Raw genomic sequence first — 8,666 nt, forward strand, 5'->3', positions numbered from 1 at the left:
GTTGTTTGCAAGATTTATTAAAACTTGAGTATGTGGAATATAGATATTTTGTGGCTTAGAAAATTTGTAAGGACATTTTGACTGATTTTTATTTTTTATTCTTAGAACCCTCCCCAATCTCCCTCACAAAAAAGATGATTTTTAACATTTTCTTATTTCAAATGCAATATGAATGAAATATGTTTATTATAGAAAATACATCAGCGTAAAGAATATATAGAATGTCGATAATGTGATGTACCTAGAGATAATGATTGTCCATATTTTGATACATAGCCTTTGGAATTTTTTCTGCATATATATGAATACATATTATGTGTATTTTGTATAAAAATTGTCAGTTTATGTACTGTTTTATAAATAGCTATATTCACTTATAAATATCTTTTTATAATAGGTACATTTATGATGACAGAAAGATACAAGTGCCCACCCTCACCCCCTTTTATGAGACAACCATTATGAAAAGTTCTTTATACATATATTTTAATATATTTATACTTATATTATTTTTATTGTCCAAGTTTGGATAGTATTGATATACACTGAATGTGCACTCTGAAAGGTAAGGAATTTTGTGCACATCCACTGTTTCTCCCTTTTTTTTTGATTGCTAATATATTTTCAGTTTTTCTAGTAGATATCTTTATTACTTTAAATATTATGCTTTTTCTGTCCTTAGTTACCAGCTTTAGATAATATCTGCTAACTCCCTGTTATTAAAGATGAGGAAAATAAGTGTACTTCTTCCCTGTTACCCTCTGGCCTCCTGATTTTTGTTAAATTATTATTACTTTTTATGGCATATTCAAATGATAGAATTCTATACAATTATTTAGAGGAATGTAGAGCTATATAAATTGATCTAGAAAGGTCCACATATTAGTGATAAAATCAGGTTACAAAAAGTATGACCCCACTTTTAAAAAAATATGCAGGTGAGCATGAGTGCATACAGATACTGATAGAGGCTGTCTCTGAGAGGTTGGTATATAGGATTTTCATGTTGCATTTTCAACATTTTTGTGTCATCTGAAGTCTTTACAATAAGTACATGTTACTTTGTAGGAAGCAAACATTGTTTTTTTAGAACCAGGAATAGGAATTAAAATTAATAGGTTATTGCTATTTTAGGGGGCTATTTCTGCTTTATTCAGTGAATTTATTTTTTAAGTGGTTTTTGTCAAAATAATACATATAGTCCAAGAAGTCAAATGGTATTTGACTATAAATAAGGCTTCTAAGAAAAGGAGCACTTCTCTGTCCTACCATTCCTCAATTTAGTGGCTTTTTCCCCACAGAAGTTTCAACTATATTAGTTGTTTCTCTTGGTATTTACTGCAACCATATTTCTTGGACTTCCTATTATGATAAATAACTTGGCTTGTACTTCCTATTATGATAGATGTGGATTTAGCTCTATAACGCCTTCCTTTTCATATCTTTGTAGTAACAATTTATTAAATTCTATGTAGTTTTATATGTTACTGTGACAAATATCGTTTACTGTTGAATAAGAACACAACTTCCTGTAGGTCCATCTATGTGGGTTCAGCTGGAATCTAGCCTTAGCCTGATCCTGCAAGTAGCTCTGGAGCATGAAGGGCACTGGGGCCGGCAGAATAATCCCACCCCTGCCCCCGCACTGCCACAAAGATATTCATGTCCTAATCCCCCAAACCTGTGAATACCTTAGGTTACATGGCAAAAGAGAATGAAGGTTGCAGATGGAGTTAAAGTTGCTCATCAACTGATCTCAAAGAGGTTATTCTGGAGTATCTTGGTGGGCCCAATGTGATCACAAGAGTCCTTAAAAGAAAAGGAAGGCAGAAGAGAGACAAAGATGTGAATATGGAAGAAGAATGATCAGGCCGACGCTGTTGTGGCTTTGAAGACTGAGGAAGGGGGCCATGAGCCAAGGAAAGCTGGTGGCCTCTTGAAAGCTGGAAAAGGCAAGAAAACAGAGTACCCTATTGCTTCCAGAAAGGAGCACAGCCCTGCCGACACCTTGATTTTAGCTCAGTGAGACCCGTGTTGCACTTCTTACCTTCACATCTGTAAGATAATAAATTTGTGTTGTTCTAAGCCACTATGTTTGTGATCATTTGTTACAGCAGCAATAGAAATCTAATACTGGCACCACTGAGTTGTGTCCCCTTGTGGCAAGAGAGCTAGCTTTTTGTATTCCCGTATCAATCAGGCACTGGCTGCAGTCTGCCCTTAGGGATTGGGGTGGGTAACCTCCAGGCTAGGGAGGCACTGTCCTGCTGAGAGCAACTGTCAAGAGAATGGTGTGATTGTTAGCCGTCAGCAGTTAATATACAGCTGGGTAGTAGGCATATTGGCCCAGTAAAAGGGATCTGGGTGGGACACCAACAGTCTCCACTACAGTGGGTAAATCTAAGCCAACATTGCTTGTGTAAAACAATAGTTAAGTGTCTTCTGGAGCTGGGGGGCGGGGGGGTGGGTGTTGGAAGGGCAATGAAACAAATGTAGAACTGAAATATTTGGATTCTTAATGTAAAGTCCTTGTATTCTTCCAAAACATATTGATTAACCTCACACTTTGAGTATGCCTGCATGTTAAAATTTTAAGAGCAATCCCTAAATGAATTACTATTAGTTGAGGACAAATACATTTCAAACATACAAATAAGCAATCTAAATGAAGCCAGGAAAGGAAGAAGAAAGAAGCATAGAGAAAGAGTAAATAGGAAGCATAAAAGATGGTAAAAATAAATCCAAATATATCAATAATCACACTTCAAAAGGAAAAATGAACAGAATTCACAATGTGATTCTATAGAAACATCATCCTATGTAGACCTAAGTAGTGGGATTAGAGCCACAGAAAGGAAATATTTATAAAACATCACGGTTCAGTGGAGAATTCTCCAAGCTTCAAGATGTAATAAAGCCTCTTTTAACTTTCCTTCTAATCCTCTCGCCCTCACCCCCAATCTGGAACAAACTCAGTTTCTTTTACGTCATGTGCTCTTTCTCGGATTACTTATATTTTTGGTTGAACTATTATCTTGAGTAACTCTTATAAGTGTGGGAGGTAAACTTTCCGAGTTCTCGTATGCTTAAAATATCTTTTGTTCTCATACAATTCAAGATTGACAATAGTTTTCCTTTAGAATTTCGAAGACATTGCTCCTTTGTATTCTACTGTCTGATGTTGCATGATGTCAGTCTGATTTTGAACTTTCTGGGTAACCTTTTCTTTTGTAATTTTTTTTGTTTTACTTTGAAAGCCTTGTAGATTTTCTTCTTTTATCTTGGAGTTTTGAAATTTCATAAATTTGTCTCGAAATGTGAGTTTTTACAAACTGAATTAGAGAACTTTAAAAATGCATGTTAGTGTCCTTTTGCTGTGTGTTCTTGTCATTACAGAGAAGATACATATTAGCTAACATTTAAAAACCAAAGCCAGCGGGAGGGTCTAAACTCACTCCCTAGATTGTGAGATTGAGAGCCCCAAAATTAGTGCTCAGTAAATATGAGAGGGAGGGATTCAGAATCACGGAAATGAAATACAGTGTTCTTCTTTCATTATACGCAGCATTCTTTAGATCCTTTCATTCTGAAGATTCAGTTTGCCTCAAGCAAATTGTGCTTTTTCAATAGACTTTATTTTTTAGAACAGCTTTAGGTTTACAGAAAAATTGAGCAGATAGTACAGAGAATTCCCATGTATCTCCCTCAGACCCACACACAGTTTCCCTTATAATTAACGTCTTACATTAGTGTTGTACGTTTGTTACAATTAATGAACCAGTCTTGGTATGTTATTATTAACTAAAGTCTATACTTGATTCAGATTTAGTTTTTACCTAATATTACTTTTTTTAATCCAGGATCCCATCCAGGATATCATGTGACATTCAGTTGTCATGTCTCCTTAGGCTCCTCTTGGTGTGACAGCTTTTCAGACTTGCCTTGTTTCTGATGATTTTGACAGTTTTTGAGGAGTAATGGTCAGGTATATTGTAGAATGCCCCTCTGTTGAACGTTTTCTGATGTATTTTCATGATTAGACTGGAGTTACAGGCCTTGAGGAAGGATATCACAGAGGTAAAGTACCATTTTCATCATATCCCATCAGGGTACACACTATCAACATGACTTCTCACTGTTGACGTTGACCCTGGTCACCTGGCTGAGCTAGTGTTAGTCAGCTTTCTCTTTTTTGTAGTTATTCTTCTCTCCACTTCCCATTACTGCATTCTTTGGAAGGAAGTCACTATGTGTGAAATAGCTATATAAATTATTTGTAATTCTGCACAGGAGGTATGTATTTTCTCCTTCATTCCTTAATTTGTTCAGTCATTTATATCAGTTCGGATTAATGGAGATTTATTTTGCATTTTGGACTATAATCCAATATGACTTTATTTCCTTGCTCTTATTCCAGCTTTGTTCATTGGAAGCTCTTTCTGTTGGCTCCTGTGTCCCTTTGAGATACCCCCATCAATATGTTTAGCAAATTGTATTTTAATAATAATTTTGATTATTTCTTCCCTGACATAGTGTCTATCCTCTACTTCTGGAACATTGATCAGTTAGATGTTGGAGCTCCTAGACTTTTCCTTCATAGCTTTTATATATATATATATATATATATATATATATATATATATATATATATATATATATATATATATATATATATTTGGCCACACCACGCCGGCATGTGGGAATCTTAGTTCCCCAACCAGGGATCAAACCCATGCCCCCTGCAGTGGAACCATGGAGTCTTAACCACTGGACTGCCAGGGAAGTCCCCTTATTAGTATTTTTCATCCGTTTTTTTTCTTTCCCCCTCTGTTTTCTAGGTTAGTTCCTTAGTTTTATTTCCAGCCCACGAATTTGGTCTTTTAGGCAGGTTTTATCATTCAGCCTATTAACTAAAAGACTTAGGTCAGTAATTATATTCATTCATTCATTCATTTGCTAAGAACCCTTTTTGTGTCTTCGGTTGTTTCTTTTTCATTGCAATCTGTTCTACTTTTTGTATTTTACTCTTCTGTTACGGGATTGGTTTTTCTCCAAGATCTGGCAACTCTTGGCTTTCAGTTTATTTTTATGAATAAAAGGATTGTTTTGGTTAATATAGATAGCTGGAGTGGGTTTTCTTGGCGGCTCTGTAGGTCTGCTTTCCTGGCAGGGGCTCCTTTGAAGAGGAGGGCTGGGTGCAGGTTCAGTGTGAGGCCAGGTTGTAGCAGCAGGAGGCCTTCCTTAGAGATAGGTAGGGGCAGGGAGTAGTAGGCAGGTGCAGTTCCATGGAGGACTTACCGGAAAGCTAGAGGGATGGAACCTGTTTTCTAGTTTCTCTTCCCTGACCCTAGGATACTGCCATTGCTACTTTCTCAGGGTTTTACACCCTCATTAGGGCCAGTTAGAGAACTATCTTGGACTTTTCCTGCCAACAGTTCTGTTCAGGTGAGGGGAAAAAAGGGCCAGATGGAGAGAAAGGAGGCTAATTGTCCGTATTCACGCCACTAAATTTTGAAAATACATAACTCTGGGAAGGCATACTTCCTCACCTGCTTTTCTCAAGGCTGCTTTGGCAAGAGCCCTTGTGATGACTTGATCTGTGGTTTCCTGTCCTCTGACTTCTCCTCTGGTCCCCTCTGCTGTCAAATGTCTCGAATTTCACAAAAATTTTGGTCTTTGAATGGCACTATTATGTTTTTTTAAAACTTTTTATTCTGGAAATTTCTAAATATATATAAAAGTAGAGGGAATAATATAACAACCCCCCATGTACCCATCCCTCAGCTTCCACGATTAACACATGGCCAATCTTATTTCAGCTACATTCCCCCACTATCTTTAACCACTGCCCCCCCCATTATTTTGAGATATATCCCAAACGTATAATTTCACCTGTAATTACTTTTGTATGTATCTCTAAATGACAAGGACTCTTTAAAGAAAGCTATATTACTATTATCGCACCAAAGAAATTAATAATAATCCCTTAATAGTATGAAATATCCTCTCGGTATTCAAATTTCCTCAATTATGTCAAGTTTTTTTCTTTTTATTATAGTTGTTTTTTTCAAATCAGTGTCTAAACAGGGTCTACACATTGTATGCGGTTGCTGTTAAGTTTGTTAATTCTCTTTTAATTTATCGAACCCACTTCCTCTTTTTTTTTTCTTATAATTTATTCTTTGAAGAAACCAGGTCATTTCCTTATTGAACTTACTATATTTTGAATGTTGCTGATTACCTCCTTGTGGTGTCATTTAACATGTTCTTTTGGCCCCTATGTTACCTGTCAACTGATAGTTAAATCACCAGACATAATTAGATTTTTTTTTTTTTTGCAAGACTATTTCATAGGTAGTGGTATATACTTTGTGTTGTATTGCAAGAGGCAACACATAATGTCTGATTACTTCTCTTTTGGGAGCATTAAAACTGATCAGTGGTTCAAGCGGTCTCAGCCTAAATCAACCATTATAAAACTTCCCAGCAGCTTATCGCTTAGTGTTTGAGCAGCTTTTAATGATTGCCTATTTCCATGATTTCATTTGGATTACAAAATAGTGATGTTCTAACTTAATTATTTGTTCTTGAACAAATAATTTATAAGCTTGAATTCTTTTAGAAAAAAGAACATTTTCCCATCAACTATCTGGATACTTTTAGATTTACTTAGTTATAGGGAAGGCGGGATATGAAAATTTACATGAAATGGATAAAGTTTTCAAAAAATACAATTTACCAAAATTTACTCAAGAAGATACAGAGAATCTGAATAAAACCTGAAGAGTCTTATATCTTTTAAAGAAATTGAATCCACAATTTAAAGCCTCCCATAATGAAAACTCCAGGCCCAGGTCACTTCAATGGTGAATTCTTTCAAAATTTTAAAGAAGAAATAACGGCAGTCTTATTCAAATTTTTCCGAAGAACAGAAACAGCAGAAACACTCTCAAACTTATTTTATGAGGCCATCATAACCTTAAGACCAAAATCTAACAAGGAAATTACAAGAGGAAAATGAAAGTATAATATCTCCCATGAACATTGACTCCAAAATCCTAGAAAAAATATTACAAATCAAATCCAGCAATACGTAAAAATGGACAATATATCATGACCAACTGGGATTCATTTCAGGAATTCAAGACCAGTTTAACATTTCAAAATCAATGTATTTCATCGCATTAACAGAATAAAGGGGAAAAAACCACTTTATCACTTCATCAGATGCAGAAAATATTTTTTTTTTTTTTTTTTTTTTTTTGGCCACACTGCGTGGCTTGCAGGATCTTAGTTCCCTGACCAGGGATCGAACCTGTGCCCCCTGCAGTGGAAGTGCAGGAGTCCTAACCACTGAACCGCCAGGGAATTTCCCAGAAAAATCATTTAGTGAAATTAAACAATTATAAAAAATATAGACTCTCAACAAACTAAGAAGGGAACTTCCTCAGTTTGGTAAAGTGTATCTACAAAAAGTCTACATCACATTTAATGGTTAAATATTGAGATCATGGGACCAGGAAGTCAATTTTAACTGCTTCTTTTTCAACTTTGCACTGGTGCTCCAGCCAGTTTGTCATCAAACTTTTGGATTTTGCCAATCTGATAGGTGAGAAATGGTATCTTTGTGTAACTTAATTTGCATCTCTTTTATTACCAGCGAGGCTGAGCATCTTTTCATGTTTAAAGACTATTTTATTTGCATTTCTTTTTCTTGAAATGTGTGTTCTTTTCTCTTTCCCATTTTTTTGTATGGGGCAGATGGCCTTTTAGTTATCTATTTTTAAACAATTACATAAAGGAAATTAAACCTTTATCTGTGATGAAAGTTGCAAATATTCCTTATTTGCCATTTGTCCTTTTCCTTGGTTTGTGATGTTTTTTGGCATGCAGTTTTCTTTTTTCAATTTTATGTGGTCAAATTTAGCAATATTTTTCTCTTCTTGTTTCTGGATGCGTCCTAGTTAGGAAGGTTTTTACATTCCTGATTTATAGAAGAATTCACATATGATCTGTCCTAGACATGTGGCTTACTTTTTTACTATTAAATCTCTGTTCTATTTGGAATTTGTCAGATCCTATTTTATCTTTTTCTGTATAGCTAACAAGTCACCCCACTACCATTTATTAAAGGTCCATCTTTTCGCCACAGTATTGAGATGCCACCTTTATATGCCAAGTTTCCATACTCTGCTTATGTGCCAATACCCTACTTTAAATTATTGAGGCTTTGTAATATGCTTTTTTATATGCTTTATTTTTTCAAATGGAAATATAGGAGATTGCTTTATTATCTCAATAGGATAGATTTTTCAAAGGAACAGCACAATGTATATGCCATAAAGAAAAAAAAGATAAATTTAACTACATCAACATTTAAAAGTTTTCTGTCATAAAAGACACTATTAAAATGGTTTAAAAACATTGGACACTTATATAATATACAAATGTTCTAAACTATATGAAGAGCCAGAAATCACAATGTTAAAGACAACAGGAAACTCATTAAATAGGAACTTGGTCAAACTTAACAAACACGAATACACAGAAGAGAAAGGCCTAATGGTCGAGAAACAGGAAAAGATAATCGACCTCACCAGCAACGGCAGAAATGCAAGTTAATACAACTATCCCTGTCAAGTTTCCACCCAGTAAATTTTCAAAAA

This window comes from Tursiops truncatus, chromosome X (assembly GCF_011762595.2).
Source record: "Tursiops truncatus isolate mTurTru1 chromosome X, mTurTru1.mat.Y, whole genome shotgun sequence".
In the NCBI taxonomy this organism is placed as follows: Eukaryota; Metazoa; Chordata; class Mammalia; order Artiodactyla; family Delphinidae; genus Tursiops; species Tursiops truncatus.